This window comes from Scyliorhinus torazame, chromosome 14 (assembly GCF_047496885.1).
Source record: "Scyliorhinus torazame isolate Kashiwa2021f chromosome 14, sScyTor2.1, whole genome shotgun sequence".
Taxonomy (NCBI): domain Eukaryota; kingdom Metazoa; phylum Chordata; class Chondrichthyes; order Carcharhiniformes; family Scyliorhinidae; genus Scyliorhinus; species Scyliorhinus torazame.
In genome coordinates this window covers 127,596,357-127,614,838 of record NC_092720.1, presented here as the reverse complement: position 1 = coordinate 127,614,838, position 18,482 = coordinate 127,596,357, and the positions used below count along the sequence as shown (strand labels likewise).

The following is an 18,482-nucleotide window of genomic DNA, read 5'->3' as shown; positions in this document are numbered from 1 at the left end:
GGTAGTTTCACTATGGTGCACTTTTGATGATGGCAGCTTCACTATGGTGCATTTTACTGAAGCTTCACTATGGTGCACTTTTGCTGATGACTGAAAAGACTAATACTTGAGAGGCAAGGTCTGCCACAAGTGCCGCACATGAAATGGTTTTCATGTGTTGTTGTGGGTTGTTGCTTTCAGTGTTGCTGCTTATTGCCAAGCTACTGTAGCCACCGAATGTCATGGGTAGCGCATGGCGCCCTGCAAGTGATATTTCCCTTCCAACATGGGACACTCGTAGATAATCCAGAAGGCTTGGTAGTCTACATCCAAAGACATGTAACAAAAGTAGTCTGACATTAAACACAACTTTTCTAATGCTGATGATGAAAATATTGTGTGCAAATCAAAACAGATTTTTCAAATTTTGGAAACGGAAGAGAAAGACAGGAACAACGTTACAAAGAAATTTGCTTGGTATCCCACACTGTTCTTTTGAAAGAATGAGCAGTACATAAACTACGACTGGCAGACCTTGCTGAACGTAGAGGACACTTTTTCCCAAACAGGCTTTGAACTAAGCAATTGGAGAACAGGCTGTACTTTTGAACAGTGCTGAACAGAAATTTGTTCATGCTTAGCTGGCATGCCCCGTCTGCCATAACATCTTCCCCAGACTGCACTTCCATTCAGGTTAAGACAGCGAAGCAGCTAGCAGGACAATTCAGGCTGTATTCTGGAATGGTGGTGGTCCTGGGATAGCCAAGGGGCAGGAACCAGGGAGGTTTCAGCTTTGGTGCCAACAGTTTCCGTGCAAGACATATATAGGTACGAAGGAGCAAAGTGTTTGATGCTTATCCCAGTTCTCAGGGAGATCAATCTCCTGTTCCAGGTGGGTAACACCGGTGTACAGGCAGCCCTCCAGCACATCATGAAAGATGCGTGAAAGAAGTGATGTCAGCTGGCTATTCAACCAACCTTCGCAACCGAGCTCAAAATACTCCTCATCCAATATCCAAACTTGGATTTTCCAGAAAAGGTGACTGGCTCTGAAAATGTAGCCCATAGTATTTTTTCTGATCGCTACTGCAGTCCCTTGTCACTGCCGTGACTGGGAACTCAGCGCAGGCTGTGAAATCAGCTTGGGATCTGCTGGGAATGTCTTGATTCACAATGCCATTGGGGATCAATGTCAATCAAGTTCTGAGGTCTTTCTACTGTGATGTAATTTGCATTTCACAAGCATTCAACAGCTAATGACTTACTTTTCGCAGTAAGAAGTCTTACAACACCAAGTCCAACAGGTTTGTTTCAAATCACTAGCTTTCAGAGCACTGCTCCTTCCTCAGGTGAATGGAAGCTGTGCTCCGAAAGCTAGTGATTCGAACAAAACCTGTTGGGCTTTAACTTGGTGTTGTAAGACTTCTTACTGTGCTCACCCCAGTCCAACGCTGGCATCTCCACATCATGATTACTTTTCGCATGCAGTCATTGCTGTTTTGCAGGTAAACAAAACATCCAATTTTAGCATAGAGAGATTCAAGAGACAGAAAATGAAATGAATAACCATTTAATCTGTCCTTTGTGTTGGTTGAGGCAGAAATGCTGTCCAAGACTGTGAAAACTTACTGCTCTTCAAAAGGTGTCCGAGGATCTGTTGTGCCCACCTGAACAGGAACATAGAGCCTAGGATTTAATGACGTCCAAAGAACAGGTTCTCTCAACATGGAGATTCAGATCAGTTTACAGCTTTTGCTCTTTCTGAGCAGCAATGAAAGAGGAGGTTTCCAGTACTAAGTGTTTATACCTATTATAGAGCACAGTTACATTAAATTCATCATTGTACCCTGATCAATGGGTCCTCATTCACCAACCTGTGTGTCACTAAACAATACAGCACAGAAGGATCCAGGGTCAAACCACATTCTGTGCTGAGTAAACAAGAACTGAAATGCTACAATTGGCCACATCGTCCCGGAGCTTGGAGGGGAGGGGAAAATAGGCAGAAGTCCAACTGATCACAAGCCAGCAACTCGTGCTAGTAACTGGGCATGCAACGAGGTCAGTCGAGAGCAAGGCAAGACTCAACAAACAAAGAACAAAGAACAAAGAAATGTACAGCACAGGAACAGGCCCTTCGGCCCTCCAAGCCCGTGCCGACCATGCTGCCCGACTAAACTACAATCTTCTACACTTCCTGGGTCCGTATCCCTCTATTCCCATCCTATTCATGTATTTGTCAAGATGCCCCTTAAATGTCACTATCGTCCCTGCTTCCACCACCTCCTCCGGTAGTGAGTCCCAGGCACCCACTACCCTGTGTAAAAAAAACTTGCCTCATACATCTACTCTAAACCTTGCCCCTCTCACCTTAAACCTAGGCCCCCTAGTAATTGACCCCTCTACCCTGGGGAAAAGCCTCTGACTATCCACTCTGTCTATGCCCCTCATAATTTTGTATACCTCTATCAGGTCTCCCCTCAACCTCCTTCGTTCCAGTGAGAACAAAGCAAGTTTATTCAACCGCTCCTCATAGCTAATGCCCTCCATACCAGGCAACATTCTGGTAAATCTCTTCTGCACCCTCTCTAAAGCCTCCACATCCTTCTGGTAGTGTGGCGACCAGAATTGAACACTATACTCCAAGTGTGGCCTAACTAAGGTTCTATACAGCTGCAACATGACTTGCCAATTCTTATACTCAATGCCCCAGCCAATGAAGGCAAGCATGCCGTATACCTTCTTGACTACCTTCTCCACCTGTGTTGCCCCTTTCAATGATCTGTGGACCTGTACTCCTAGATCTCTTTGACTTTCAATACGCTTGAGGGTTCGACTATTCACTGTATATTCCCTACATGCATTAAACCTTCCAGAATGCATTACCTCACATTTGTCCGGATTAAACTCCATCTGCCATCTCTCCAAACAATCTAAATCCTGCTGTATCCTCCGACAGTCCTCATCGCTATCGCAATTCCACCAACCTTTGTGTCGTCTGCAAACTTACTAATCAGACCAGTTACATTTTCCTCCAAGTCATTTATATATACTACAAAGAGCAAAGGTCCCAGCACTGATCCCTGTGGAACACCACTGGTCACAGCACTCCAATTAGAAAAGCATCCTTCCATTGCTACTCTCGGCCTTCTATGGCCTAGCCAGTTCTGTATCCACCTTGCCAGCTCACCCCTGATCCCGTGTGACTTCACCTTTTGTACTAGTCTACCATGAGGGACCTTATCAAAGGCCTTACTGAAGTCCATATAGACAACATCCACTGCCCTACCTGCATCAATTATCTTAGTGACCTCCTCGAAAAACTCTATCAAGTTAGTGAGACACGACCTTCCCTTCACAAAACCGTGCTGCCTCTCACTAATACGTCCATCTGCTTCCAAATGGGAGTAGATCCTGTCTCGAAGAATTCTCTCCAGTAATTTCCCTACCACTGAGGTAAGGCTGACCGGCCTGTAGTTCCCGGGATTATCCTTGCTACCCTTCTTAAACAGAGGAACAACATTGGCTATTCTCCAGTCCTCCGGGACATCCCCTGAAGACAGCGAGGATCCAAAGATTTCTGTCAAGGCCTCAGCAATTTCCTCTCCAGCCTCCTTCAGTATTCTGGGGTAGATCCCATCAGGCCCTGGGGACTTATCTACCTTAATATTTGTTATGACACCCAACACCTCGTCTTTTTGGATCTCAATGTGACCCAGGCTATCTACACACCCTTCTCCAGACTCAACATCTACCAATTTCTTCTCTTTGGTGAATACTGATGCAAAGTATTCATTTAGTATCTCGCCCATTTCCTCTGGCTCCACACATAGATTCCCTTGCCTATCCTTCAGTGGGCCAACCCTTTCCCTGGCTACCCTCTTGCTTTTTATGTACGTGTAAAAAGCCTTGGGATTTTCCTTAACCCTATTTGCCAATGACTTTTCGTGACCCCTTCTAGCCCTCCTGACTCCTTGCTTAAGTTCCTTCCTACTTTCCTTATATTCCACGCAGGCTTCGTCTGTTCCCAGCCTTTTAGCCCTGACAAATGCCTCCTTTTTCTTTTTGACGAGCCCTACAATATCTCTCGTCATCCAAGGTTCCCGAAAATTGCCGTATTTATCCTTCTTCCTCACAGGAACATGCCAGTCCTGAATTCCTTTCAACTGCCACTTGAAAGCCTCCCACATGTCAGATGTTGATTTGCCCTCAAACATCCGCCCCCAATCTATGTTCTTCAGTTCCCGCCTAATATTGTTATAATTAGCCTTCCCCCAATTTAGCACATTCATCCTAGGACCACTCTTATCCTTGTCCACCAGTATTTTAAAACTTACTGAATTGTGGTCACTGTTACCGAAATGCTCCCCTACTGAAACATCTACCACCTGGCCGGGCTCATTCCCCAATACCAGGTCCAGTACCACCCCTTCCCTAGTTGGACTGTCTACATATTGTTTTAAGAAGCCCTCCTGGATGCTCCTTACAAACTCCGCCCCGTCTAAGCCCCTGGCACTAAGTGAGTCCCAGTCAATATTGAGGAAGTTGAAGTCTCCCATCACCACAACCCTGTTGTTTTTACTCTTTTCCAAAATCTGTCTACCTATCTGCTCCTCTATCTCCCGCTGGCTGTTGGGAGGCCTGTAGTAAACCCCCAACATTGTGACTGCACCCTTCTTATTCCTGATCTCTACCCATATAGCCTCACTGCCCTCTGAGGTGTCCTCCCGCAGTACAGCTGTGATATTCTCCCGAACCAGTAGCGCAACTCCGCCTCCCCTTTTACATCCCCCTCTATCCCGCCTGAAACATCTAAATCCTGGAACGTTTAGCTGCCAATCCTGCCCTTCCCTCAACCAGGTCTCTGTAATGGCAACAACATCATAGTTCCAAGTACTAATCCAAGCTCTAAGTTCATCTGCCTTACCCGTAATACTTCTTGCATTAAAACATGCACTTCAGGCCACCAGACCAGCTGTGTTCAGCAACTTCTCCCTGTCTGCTCTGCCTCAGAGCCACACTGTCCCTATTCCCTAGTTCTCCCTCAATGCTCTCACCTTCTGACCTATTGCTCACGTGCCCACCCCCCTGCCATACTAGTTTAAACCCTCCCGTGTGACACTAGCAAACCTCGCGGCCAGGATATTTATGCCTCTCCAGTTTAGATGCAACCCGTCCTTCTTATAAAAGGTCACACCTGCCCCGAAAGAGCTCCCAGTGGTCCAGATAACCGAAACCCTCCCTCCTACACCAGCTGTTTAGCCACGTGTTTAGCTGCTCTATCTTCCTATTTCTAGCCTCACTGGCACGTGGCACAGGGAGTAACCCCGAGATTACAACCCTCGAGGTCCTGTCTTTTAACTTTCTGCCTAGCTCCCTGAACTCCTGGTGCAGGACCTCATGCCCCTTCCTGCCTATGTCGTTAGTACCAATATGTACAACGACCTCTGCCTGTTTGCCCTCCCCCTTCAGGATGCCCTCTACCCGTTCGGCGACATCCTGGACCCTGGCACCAGGGAGGCAACATACCATCCTGGAGTCTCTTTCACGTCCACAGAAGCGCCTATCTGTGCCCCTGACTAGAGAGTCCCCTATTACTATTGCTCTTCTGCGCTTTGACCCTCCCTTCTGAACATCAGAGCCAGCCACTGCTCTGGCTGCTGCTGTTTTCCCCTGATTGGATACTGTCGGGGGGGATAGCCTAAGGGGTATACCTGTTCGAGAGGGGGACAACCACAGGGGATTCCTGCACTGACTGCCTGCCCTTTCTGGTGGTCACCCATTTCTCTGCCTGCACCTTGGGTGTGACCACATTTACATAACTGCGATCTATGACGCTTTCCGCCACCTGCATGCTCCTAAGTGCATCCAATTGCTGCTCCAACCGAACCATGCGGTCTGTGAGGAGCTCCAGTTGGGTGCACTTTCTGCAGATGAAGCGTAGATTTCAATGGTCAAATTACCTGCCACCATTTATGGACTGGCTTTAAATAACAATGGTCAGTGGGACAAGGGACCGGAGTGAGGAGTAGATAAAACAGAAAAATATACCAAAAAGTTATCAAGAACTATACCAAACCACACAGCACTCGGTACACATGCAGTCACCTCTGTATTACTGACGTGTACCTGCTCTGGAAGTTGGGAACCAAATAATTTACACACAGCTGATGGGGTTATTGAAATTCCAGGGAAAATTCAGTCAGCTCTACTTCCATTCCTGGCTGGGATCAACCTCTCCCAACTTGTGAAGCCTGAAAGACAGGGATAGAAACAGAACCTGTAATAAAACAACAGAGAAACAGTGCTTCAGAAATATTTCCAGCCAGGTTTATCATCCACCAGATCTACCCTGAACTGCTAACAATCTTGAAGAATTTACCTGTCGGCACTAGGATCTCTCTGAAGAGTAATCGTGGGCATGTGAAAGTTTCATACCATGCCCACTCAACTGTGAAATACACCAAGCAGTACCATTATTTTCAAACCTACGTCCTTCCAAACTGTGTCCGAGGAGGACATTTTAAGCTGTGTAAAACTGGGGTAAAGTATATGTGGATACAAGTATCATTGTTAATTGCAGCTACAAAAATAATTGAAATTGTTGGGTGTAGCACAACACAAAAGCAAACTGGCTTCAGACATAAACCCAGTGCCACTGACACACTGCAGAAGGTTGCAATATCCTGCCAAATAGATATTGATCTCCTGTACAGATCAATCATCACAGAAGTACAAAACGTACGACTCCGTTCCTTTCTGAAGATGCTCAAGGCATTAATTTCAAAATATATTTACACCATCCCCGATCCAAATTTCAATTAAATCCGGCCCACGAAGCACACACTAAGCATTTACCATTACTGCTGCAGTAACTATGGATATCATCTGCATAGACTCCCAAACACGTTCTGTCTGCTACCTTCAACAAGATTGCTACATCAAGCTCTGCAATCTCTGGACAGCTAGCGACTCAGAGAATGATGATGGGACCGTGCACCAACTAATGGGTACACAAAGGGGCACCAGGATTACAAAGAACAAAGAAAAGTACAGCACAGGAACAGGTCCTTCGGCCTTCCAAACCTGTGCCGATCATGTTGCCCCAACTTTAAAAAAACCTTCTGTCCTCACTCGGTCCGTATCCCTCTATTTCCTCCATTTTCATGTACCCATTGAGATGCATCTTAAATGTCGCTAATGTGCCTGCTTCCACCACATCCTCTGGCAGCGTGTTCCAGGCACACACCACTCTGTGAAAAACTTACCCCGCACATCTCCCTTAAACTTTACCCCTCTCACCTTGAACCTGTGCCCCCATGTAATTGACACTTCCACCCTTGGAAAAAGCCTGTCTACCCTGCCTATGCCTCTCATAATATTGTAAACCTCTATCAGTTCTCCCCTCAGCCTTTTCTTTCCAGTGAAAACAATCCTAGTTTATTCAACCTTTCCTCATAGCCAACACCCTCAAGAACAGGCAACATCCTGGTGAACCTTCTTTGCACTCTCTCCAAAGCTTCCACGTCCTTCTGATAATGTGGTGACCAGAACTGCACGCAATACTCCAAAAGCGGCCTAAACAAGGTTTTATATAGCTGCAACATGATTTCCAACTCTTGTACTCAGTGTCCCGGCTGATGAATGCAAGCATGCCATATGCCTTCTTCATCACCTTGACCACCTGTGTTGCCACTTTTAGGGAACTATGGACCTGCACGCCCAGATCCTTCTGCATAGTAATGTTCTTAAGGGTTCTGCCATTTACAGTCTAATACATACCTAGATCCAAAATACATCACCTCCCATTTGTCCAGATTGAACGCCATCTGCCATTTCTGTGCCCAAGTCTCCAATCTATCTATCCTGTTCTTTCCTCCACTAATCTTTGTGTCATCCGCAAATTTACGAATCAGACTACCCACATCTTCCTCCAGATCATTTATATATACTACAGAGGTCACAGTACTGATCCCTGCGGAACACCACTAGCTACAGATCTCCATTCAGAAAAACACCCTTTCACAACTATTCTCTGTCTTCTATAACAAAGCCAGTTCTGTATCCATCTAGCCAGCCCACCCCAAATCCCATGTGATTTTAGCTTTTGTCATGTGGGACCTTGTCAAACGCCTTACTATAGTCCACATAAACTACATCCACAGCCCTTTCCTCATCAGTTTTCTTTGTCGCCTCTTCAAAAAACTCAATCAAGTTGGTGAGACATGACCCCCGTACAAAACCATGCTGCCTGTCACTAACTAGTCCATTTTCCTCCAAATGTGTATACATTCTGTCCCTCAATATATTTTCCAAAAGCTTCCCCACCACTGATGTCAGGCTCACCGGCCTATAATTTGCTGGATTGTCCCTGTTTCCTTTCTTAAACCGAAGGGAATAACATTGGCTGTTCCTCCAACAGCCTGTGGTCAAAGAGCATGTGAAGATATCCGTTAAAGCCCCAGCTATTTCTCCCCTTGCCTCCCACTGTAAATGGGTTAGATCCCATCTGGCCCCGGGGACCTGTCGACCTTACTGCAATTTAGGATACTCAACAATTCCTCCTTTGATGTATTGACATTCTCAAGAGAGCTCACACACCTATCCCTGACCTCAACATCCGTCATGTCCTTCTCCCTGGTGAATACCTATACAAAGTGCTCATTAAGGATTTCACCCACTTCCTGTGGTTCCACGCATAACTTCCCTCCATTGTGCTTCAGTGGGCCTACTCTTTCTCTTGCTACCTTCTTGCTCCTAATATATGCAGGAAAAGCCTTAAGATTCTCCTGGCGATTGTTGCGATGCTTACAGCTGACAGGAAGCAAAAGGAACATTGAGAGAAAACAAGACGGTACAGCCAATAATATGCAGAGGTGGCAACATTGTGCGAGTGATTAGGAAAACACAAAGGTGGTAAGGATTCCTAATAGAGTGTAACAAAAGCGCAACTCAAAATTAAACTAACCCACCATAGAACATACAGTGCAGAAGGAGGCCATTCGACCCATCGAGTCTGCACCAACCCACTTAAGCCCTCACTTCCACCCTATCCCCATAACCCAATAATCCTTCCTAACCTTTTTTGGACACTAAGGGCAATTTAACAAGGCCAATCCGCCTAACCTGAACGTTTTTGGACTGTGGGAGGAAACCGGAGCACCCGGAGGAAACCCACTCAGACAAGGGGAGAACGTGCAGACTCCGCACAGACAGTGACCCAGCAGTAAATCGAACCTGGGACCCTGGTGCTGTGAAGCCACAGTGCTAGCCACTTGTGCTACCGTGCTGCACGCGGGGTAACAGGATCCCAGGTTTGATCACCAATCTGTGTAGTTAGTTACAAAAATGTCAAATGCCACAGGGCATCACAATCACTAGGTGGAGGTCGTTCAGCCCCCTCAAAGCTGCTCCAAGGCTGTCCTCCATCAGCTCTATTTACCTACCTTTGTGCCGAACTGCATGATATCATTACCTAATAAAATCCACAGTTTTGCTTTGTGGCGAAGGAGAGGGGCATGGGGGGAAAACTACTTTCCCCCACCTGAACAGCCTTGCTCTAATTGTATTATAATCTTTATTAGTGTCACAAGTAAGCTTGCATTAACACTGCAATGAAGTTACTGTGAAAATCTCCTCAGCGCCACACTCTGGAGCCTGTTCGGGTATTCAGAATGTCTAATTCACCTAACAAGCCCGTCTTTAGGGACCTGTGGGACGAAACAGGAGCACCCGGAGGAAACCCACGCAGACGCGGAGACCGTGCAGACTCCGCACAGACAGTGACCCAAGCCGGGAATCAAACCCGAGACCCTGCCGCTGTGAAGCAATAGTGCTAACCACGGTGCTACCGTGCCGCCTTCCTTTGTTCTGACCTCCGACACCAAAGGAAATAGTTACCCTAACAAATCTTTTTAAACTTCAATCAAATCACCTTCCAATTTTCAACAAAGATAAGGTTTTTATAGAGCCAGTAGAAGGCATTATAAAACTCTGAATTTGGAATTTGCCATTTGGCATGCTTACATAGCAGTCACTACTGTTCCAAAGCATTATATTGTTTTTTTGGGGGGGGGGGGGGCAAGAACATGAGTCTGAGATTGAACAAAATATGGAGTGCGCTCAAATGGGCCTGATGGTTTTACGCATCCTAGACATACAGCATAAGCTGTTATGTAAATACTGTATGACTGTTCGACCTACCATTTGCAATAACATGCATTTTAACGGAAAAGAGCAATTCCTTTCTAATACATCAAACAAAAAGGACCCAGGGCTCTGACAGTTCCTGCACTACGACCCGTCTGCAGTAGCAGAATTAGCACCAAGGATCAAACACAAACTGCATATTGACAGACTGGTCTTTTATCCCACAGCAATTCCTGAGTCCATCTATTTCATCCACCATTCTGGGAGTGGTGCGACACAATGATAATGGAATTGCTGATAAACCACTGCATTCAACGTCCAGCAACTGATCCAGAATAAACCTGGAAATGACATGTGGAAAGCCCAAACTGGTGGAGAGCTTTGGGAGCTGGGAGCCGTGATCCAGTCACCCGTTTCTCCCAAACAAATGGCATTGTGTCTCAATGTACTCTTCAACCCTGGATCCCAAAATATTAAGCCTTGGAAGAAATCTATGGAATTTAAATTAATCAATGCTGCCTGCTTCCACTGTCTTGCTAGGGAGCCTGTGTGTGGGTTGGCAACCCACTCAACAAAATAACGTTCCCCCAGATTAGCTTCGAACTTCCACCCTTTCAAAATCAGGCTGTGTGGAAAAGCAGAATGCTGCAGATGCCAGAAATCGAATATCAAATCAGAAAATGCTGGAAACACCCAGCAAGTCGGACGGCACCTGTGGAGGGAGAAACAGTGTTAACGTTTCAGGTCGAGGACCTTTCACCAGAACTGGCTGCGTCCTTTGATTCTACTGTCCTGGACAAAGTGAAGCAGCTCATCATGGTCCACATTATCCATTCCCTTTAGAAGTCAGAAAACAGCAATCATATCACCTTTTAACCTTGCCTTTTCCAGTGAGAATATGACCAATTTACATAATCACTCCTCACAATCTAATCCCTCAATCGTTCTTGGTGCTTTCTTCTGCATCCTTTCATAAACTGCAATTTCCTTGCTATACAGTAGTGACCAAGGCTGTGCAACAACATTCCAAATGCGGTCACGCTAATGATTTATTCAAGTGCAGGATGACCTCATTATTGACCTGTTAACACACCCCACTATCTGATTCACTTTACTCATTGCCACTGGGCACTTGCATTAGACTGAATTTATTATCAATCAGGACCCTGGATCTCCTTCCTTTCCCATGCACATTATGGTCTTACCATTGAAGTAATAATAATCTTCTTCCTGGATATTTTTTGTGTTTCCACAATATGCATCAGGGGATTACTCGCAAATAAGGATATCACCCGACCTCCACCCCGGATTGAATTCCCAATCATATGGATCAAATCTATTGTAAGCCCTCAACTTTGTATCTTCCTTTTCCCAGGCATTCAGTAGTGTACAGGATTCCCTTTGTGGGATTATTTTGTGTAGGAGCTCCCATTAAAATGATGATCCCATTTGGACAGTGAACAGTTCTGGTCATTACAGAAAAAAGGTTACAGAGGCACTGGAGGTTAAAAATGATCAGCTTTTCTGATATCATAACACAGGTTATAAGTAACAGGACAGAATGTGCATGCCGTGATGCTGGTTTCTCAAGAATAGAAGACCATGGGATAACTTGCAAAAGTATTTGATAGGGTAGACAGGGAAAATGCTCCCACTTTCAGGGGAAATCAGGGGCCATACGCATTAAACCCGATAGGAAATTCAGGAGAAGCTTCTTAACGCTGAGTGGCGAGATTGTGGGACTCGATACCACAAGGAATTGTGAAAGCGAATAACACAGGTGTAATATTTAAGAGGAATCTAGTTATGGCAAAGAGACAGAAGGGAACCAAAGGATATGGCAATGGGGTTCGATGAAGGAGGGTGGAAGGGGTGACTTTTGTGGACCCTAAACAATGGCATGGACCATTTGGGCCAAATGGGGTCTTTCTGTGCTATAAATACTGTGTAATGAGAGAGGGAATGAGACTGAGAGAGAGGGGGGGAATGAGAGTGAGAGAGAGAGGGGGGGAATGAGAGTGAGAGAGAGAGGGGGAAATGAGAGTGAGAGAGAGAGGGGGAAATGAGAGTGAGAGAGAGAGGGGGAAATGAGAGTGAGAGAGAGAGGGGGGAATGAGAGTGAGAGAGAGAGAGGGGGAATGAGAGTGAGAGAGAGGGGGAATGAGAGTGAGAGAGAGAGGGGGAATGAGAGTGAGAGAGAGGGGGGAATGAGACAGAGAGAGGGGGAATGAGAGTGAGAGAGAGGGGGAATGAGAGTGAGAGAGAGAGGGGGGAATGAGAGTGAGAGAGAGAGAGGGGGAATGAGAGTGAGAGAGAGGGGGAATGAGAGTGAGAGAGAGAGGGGGAATGAGACAGAGAGAGGGGGGAATGAGAGTGAGAGAGAGGGGGGAATGAGAGTGAGAGAGAGGGGGGAATGAGAGTGAGAGAGAGAGGGGGGAATGAGAGTGAGAGAGAGAGAGGGGGAATGAGAGTGAGAGAGAGAGGGGGAATGAGAGTGAGAGAGAGGGGGGAATGAGACAGAGAGAGGGGGGAATGAGAGTGAGAGAGAGGGGGGGAATGAGAGTGAGAGAGAGGGGGGGAATGAGAGTGAGAGAGGGGGGGGAATGAGAGTGAGAGAGAGGGGAATGAGAGCGAGAGAGAGGGGGAATGAGAGTGAGAGAGAGGGGGGAATGAGAGTGAGAGAGAGGGGGAAATGTGAGTGAGAGAGAGGGGGGAATGAGAGGAGAGTGAGAGAGACGGGGAATGAGAGTGAGAGAGAGGGGGAATGAGAGTGTGAGAGAGGGGGGAATGAGAGTGTGAGAGAGAGGGGGAATGAGAGTGAGAGAAAGGGGGGGAATGAGATGTGTGAGAGAGAGGGGGGAATGAGAGTGAGAGAGAGGGGGGAATGAGAGTAAGAGAGGGGGGGAATGAGAGTGAGAGAGGGGGGGGAATGAGAGTGAGAGAGGGGGGGGAATGAGAGTGAGAGAGGGGGGGAATGAGAGTGAGAGAGGGGGGGAATGAGAGTGAGAGAGGGGGGGGAATGAGAGTGAGGAGGGGGGTGGAATGAGAGTGAGAGAGGGGGTGGGGAGAGGGGTTGTGGGGAGAGGGGGGGGGGTGGGGTGGGGAGAGGGGGGTGGGGAGAGGGGGGGGCGGGCAGAGGGGGGGGGCGGAGAGAGGGGGGGGCGGAGAGAGGGGGGGGCGGGAGGGGGAAGGGGCAGGGAGGGGTCGCGGGGGGCGCACCGGGGGGGCGGGCGGGGGTGGCCTGGGGGGGGCAGGGGCCGCCGGGGGGGGGGGGGGCGTGGGCCGCCGTGGGGGGCGGTGGGTGCTGAGCGCGAGCGAGGTGGTGGGGGCCGCCGGGGGGGGGGGGCCGCCGGGGGGGGGGTGGGGGCGGTGGCCGCCGTGGGGGGGGTGGGGTGGGGGGGGGGGCCGCCGGGGGGGGGGGGGCTGCCGGTGGGGTGGGGGCCGCCGGGGGGGTGGGGGGCGGGGGCCGCCGGGGGGGGGTGGGGGCCGCCGGGGGGGGGGGGTGGGGGGCGAGGGCCGCCGGGAGGGGGGGGTGGGGGGGCGAGGGCCGCCGGGGGGGGTGGGGGCCGCTGGGGGGGTGGGGGGGGCGAGGGCCGCCGGGGGGGGGTGGGGGCCGCCAGGAGGGGCGGAGGCCGCCGGGGGGGGTGGGGGGCGGGGGCCGCCGGGGTGGCGGGGGCCACCAGGGGGAGGGCGGGGGCCGCAGGGGGGGGAGCGGGGCCCGCCGGGGGGACGGGCGGGGCCCGCCGGGGGGACGGGCGGGGGCCGCCGGGGGGACCGGGCGGGGGCCGCCGGGGGGACGGGCGGGGGCCCGCCGGGGGGGGGGCGGGGGCCACCGGGGGGGGGGGGCGGGGGCCAGGCGCCGCTGGGCGGGGCGATGGGGCGGGGGCGCCGAGGGGGAGGGGGGGGCGAGGGGGGGCGAGGGGGGAGGGGGGGCAAGGGGATGGGGGGGGCGAGGGGATGGGGGGCGAGGGGATGGGGGGCGAGGGGATGGGGGGCGAGGGGATGGGGGGGCGAGGGGGGGGCAGGGGGAGGGGGGCGAGGGGGGGGCGAGGGGGAGGGGGGGGGCGAGGTTAGAGGGGGGGTCGAGGGGGAGGGGGGGGCGAGGGGAGGGGGGGACGAGGGGGAGGGGGGGACGAGGGGGAGGGGGGGACGAGGGGGAGGGGGGACGAGGGGGAGGGGGGGACGAGGGGGAGGGGGGGACGAGGGGGAGGGGGGGACGAGGGGGAGGGGGGGACGAGGGGGAGGGGGGGGGGGGGACGAGGGGGAGGGGGGGACGGGGGGAGGGGGGGACGAGGGGGAGGGGGGACGAGGGGGAGGGGGGGGAAGAGGGGGAGGGGGGGGACGAGGGGGAGGGGGGGACGAGGGGAGGGGGGGGACGAGGGGGAGGGGTGGGACGAGGGGGAGGGGGGGGGACGAGGGGGAGGGGGGGGACGAGGGGAGGGGGGGACGAGGGGAGGGGGGACGAGGGGGAGGGGGGGACGAGGGGGAGGGGGGGGACGAGGGGGAGGGGGGGACGAGGGGAGGGGGGACGAGGGGGAGGGGGGGACGAGGGGGAGGGGGGGAACGAGGGGAGGGGGGGACGAGGGGGGGGGGAGGGGGGACGAGGGGGAGGGGGGGACGAGGGGGAGGGGGGGGACGAGGGGAGGGGGGGACGAGGGGGAGGGGGGACGAGGGGAGGGGGGACGAGGGGGAGGGGGGACGAGGGGGAGGGGGGACGAGGGGGAGGGGGACGAGGGGAGGGGGGACGAGGGGAGGGGGGACGAGAGGCAGGGGGGGACGAGAGGCAGGGGGAACGATAGGCAGAGGGACGAGGGGGTGAGGGGACGAGGGGGAATGAGAGGGAGGGAGGGGGAATGAGAGGGAGGGAGGGGGAATGAGAGGGACGGAGGGGGAATGAGAGGGAGGGAGGGGGAATGAGAGGGAGGGAGGGGGAATGAGAGGGAGGGAGGGGGAATGAGAGGGAGGGAGGGAGTGGGAATGAGAGGGAGGGAGGGGGAGAGGGGAATGAGAGGGAGAGGGGAATGAGAGGGAGGGAGGGGAATGAGAGGGAGGGAGGGGGAATGAGAGGGAGGGAGGGTAATGAGAGGGAGGGAGGGGAGGGGAATGAGAGGGAGGGAGGGAGGGGAATGAGAGGGAGGGAGGGAGGGGAATGAGAGGGAGGGAGGGAGGGGAATGAGAGGGAGGGAGGGAGGGAGGGGAATGAGAGGGAGGGAGGGGAATGAGAGGGAGGGAGGGAGGGAGGGGAATGAGAGGGAGGGAGGGAGGGAGGGGAATGAGAGGGAGGGAGGGAGGGAGGGGAATGAGAGGGAGGGAGGGAGGGGAGGGGAATGAGAGGGAGGGAGGGAGGGAGGGGAATGAGAGGGAGGGAGGGAGGGAGGGGAATGAGAGGGAGGGAGGGGGGCGGGGCCGCCGTGGGGGGCGGTGGGTCGCGAGGCGCGAGCGAGGTGGTGGGGGCCGCCGGGGGGGGGGGGGCCGCCGGGGGGGGGGGTGGGGCGGTGGCCGCCGGGGGGGGGGGGGGGTGGGGGCCGCCGGGGGGGTGGGGTGGGGCTGCCGGTGGGGTGGGGGCCGCCGGGGGGTGGGGGGCGGGGGCCGCCGGGGGGGTGGGGGGCGAGGGCCGCCGGGGGGGTGGGGGGCGAGGGCCGCCGGGGGGGTGGGGGGCGAGGGCCGCCGGGGGGGGGGGGTGGGGGGCGAGGGCCGCCGGGGGGGGGGGGGGGGGTGGGGCGAGGGCCGCCGGCGGGGGGGTGGGGGGCGAGGGCCGCCGGGGGGGGGGGTGGGGGGCGAGGGCCGCCGGGGGGGTGGGGGCCGCTGGGGGGGGCGGGGGCCGCCGGGGGGTGGGGGGGGCGAGGGCCGCCGGGGGGGGTGGGGGCCGCTAGGAGGGGCGGAGGCCGCCGGGGTGGCGGGGGCCACCAGGGGGAGGGCGGGGCCGCAGGGGGGGAGCGGGGCCCGCCGGGGGGACGGGCGGGGCCCGCCGGGGGACGGGCGGGGCCGCCGGGGGGGGGCGGGGGCCAGGCGCCGCTGGGGGGGGGTGAGAGGGGCGCGGGGGCGCCGAGGGGGAGGGGGGGGCGAGGGGGAGGGGGGTGCGAGGGGGAGGGGGGTGCGAGGGGGAGGGGGGGGCGAGGGGGAGGGGGGGGCGAGGGGGAGGGGGGGGCGAGGGGGAGGGGGGGGGCGAGGGGGAGGGGGGGCGAGGGGAGGGGGGGCGAGGGGGAGGGGGGGGCGAGGGGGGAGGGGGGGGCGAGGGGGAGGGGGGGGGCGAGGGGGAGGGGGGGGCGAGGGGGGGGCGAGGGGGGGGCGAGGGGGAGGGGGGGCGAGGGGGAGGGGGGGCGAGGGGATGGGGGGCGAGGGGGGGACGAGGGGGAGGGGGGGGACGAGGGGGAGGGGGGGACGAGGGGGAGGGGGGACGAGGGGGAGGGGGGGACGAGGGGGAGGGGGGGACGAGGCGGAGGGGGGACGAGCGAGGGGGAGGGGGGGGACGAGGGGGAGGGGGGGGCGTGGGGGGGACGAGGGGGAGGGGGGGACGAGGGTGAGGGGGGGGACGAGGGGGACGAGGGGGAGGGGGGACGAGGGGAGGGGGGACGAGGGGGAGGGGGGACGAGGGGGAGGGGGGGTGGGACGAGGGGGAGGGGGGGGACGAGGGGGAGGGGGGGGACGAGGGGGAGGGGGGGGACGAGGGGAGGGGGGGGACGAGGGGGAGGGGGGGGACGAGGGGGAGGGGGGGGACGAGGGGGAGGGGGGGACGAGGGGGAGGGGGGGACGAGGGGAGGGGGGGACGAGGGGGAGGGGGGGGGGACGAGGGGGAGGGGGGGACGAGGGGAGGGGGGACAAGGGGGAGGGGGGGGACGAGGGGGAGGGGGGGACGAGGGGGAGGGGGGGACGAGAGGCAGGGGGAACGATAGGCAGAGGGGACGAGGGGGTGAGGGGACGAGGGGGAATGAGAGGGAGGGAGGGGAATGAGAGGGAGGGAGGGGAATGAGAGGGAGGGAGGGGAATGAGAGGGCGGAGGGGGAATGAGAGGGAGGGAGGGGGAATGAGAGGGAGGGAGGGGGAATGGAGGGAGGGAGGGGGAATGAGAGGGAGGAGGGAGGGGGAATGAGAGGGAGGGAGGGGTAGAGGGGAATGAGAGGGAGAGGGGGAATGAGAGGAGGGAGGGGGAATGAGAGGGAGGAGGGGGAATGAGAGGGAGGGAGGGGGAATGACGAGGGAGGGAGGGGGAATGAGAGGAGGAGGGGAAGGGGAATGAGAGGGAGGAGGAGGGGAATGAGAGGAGGGAGGGGGGAATGAGAGGGGGAGGGAGGGAGGGGAATGAGAGGGAGGGAGGGAGGGGGGGAATGAGAGGGAGGGAGGGGAGGGAGGGGAATGAGAGGGAGGGAGGGGTATGAGAGGGAGGGAGGGAGGGGAATGAGAGGGAGGGAGGGAGGGGAATGAGAGGGAGGGGAGGGAGGGGAATGAGAGGGAGGGAGGGAGGGGAATGAGAGGGAGGGAGGGAGGGAGGGGAATGAGAGGGAGGGGGGAATGAGAGGGAGGGAGGGGAGGGAATGAGAGGGAGGAGGGAGGGGAATGAGAGGGAGGGAGGGAGGGGAATGAGAGGGAGGGAGGGAGGGGAATGAGAGGGAGGGAGGGAGGAGGGAATGAGAGGGAGGGAGGGAGGGAGGGGAATGAGAGGGAGGGAGGGAGGGAGGGTGAATGAGAGGGAGGGATGGAGGGGAATGAGAGGGAGGGAGGGAGGGGAATGAGGAGGGAGGGAGGGAGGGGAATGAGAGGGAGGGAGGGGAGGGAGGGGAATGAGAGGGAGGGAGGGAGGAGGGGAATGAGAGGGGGAGGGAGGGAGGGGAATGAGAGGGAGGGAGGGAGGGGAATGAGAGGGAGGGAGGGAGGGGAATGAGAGGGAGGGAGGGAGGGAATGAGAGGAGGGAGGGAGGGAGGGAATGAGAGGGAGGGAGGGAGGGAATGAGAGGGGAGGGAGGGAGGGGAATGAGAGGGAGGGAGGGAGGGAATGAGAGGGAGTGAGGGAGGGGAATGAGAGGGAGGAGGAGGGGAATGAGAGGGAGGGAGGGAGGGGAATGAGAGGGAGGGAGGGAGGGGAATGAGAGGGAGGGAGGGGAATGAGAGGGAGGGAGGGAGGGGAATGAGAGGGAGGGAGGGGAATGAGAGGGAGGGAGGGGAATGAGAGGGAGGGAGGGGAATGAGAGGGAGGGAGGGGAATGAGAGGGAGGGAGGGAGGGAGGGGAATGAGAGGGAGGGAGGGGAATGAGAGGGAGGGAGGGGAATGAGAGGGAGGGAGAGGAGGGGAATGAGAGGGAGGAGGGAGGGAGGGAGGGGAATGAGAGGGAGGGAGGGAGGGAGGGGGAATGAGAGGG

At 55.6% G+C, this 18,482-nt stretch overlaps 1 protein-coding gene across 5 annotated transcripts in view; it reads right to left on the bottom strand.

The window, feature by feature from the left end:
* The window catches only part of LOC140390028 (AMMECR1-like protein), a 113,262-nt gene that overhangs the window by 85,503 nt on the left and 9,277 nt on the right, over nt 1-18,482 (bottom strand). Inside the window, exon 2 of one of the 5 annotated variants that reach the window (XM_072474871.1) lies at nt 6,109-6,259. The exons of 3 other annotated variants lie outside the window; for them this stretch is intronic. The gene's annotated coding sequence lies outside the window, so the exon portion shown is untranslated. The remainder of the gene's footprint in view (nt 1-6,108; nt 6,260-18,482) is intronic. One more of the 5 variants, XM_072474872.1, reaches the window with a different exon arrangement.